The sequence below is a fragment of the Trachymyrmex cornetzi genome, unplaced genomic scaffold, assembly GCF_001594075.2.
Source record: "Trachymyrmex cornetzi isolate Tcor2-1 unplaced genomic scaffold, Tcor1.1 scaffold818, whole genome shotgun sequence".
NCBI lineage: Eukaryota > Metazoa > Arthropoda > Insecta > Hymenoptera > Formicidae > Trachymyrmex > Trachymyrmex cornetzi.
The window spans coordinates 190,125-190,351 of record NW_017300156.1 but is presented as its reverse complement, the minus strand read 5'-3'; positions in this window follow the sequence as shown (position 1 = coordinate 190,351).

Sequence of the window (227 nt, the reverse complement as noted above, 5' to 3'; positions counted from 1 at the left end):
TGTATGTATGTCGTATGTACATACGTCCATGTACATCCGCGAATGCGCTTTCCATGTATGTCCGCTGAACATACCTTCATGGATGTAAATATACATTCATCGGCGGACATTGTATGTATGTCGTACGTACATACGTCCATGTACATCCGTGAATGCGCTTTCCATGTATGTACGCTGAACATACCTTCATGGATGCAAATATACATTCGTCGGCGGACATTGTATGT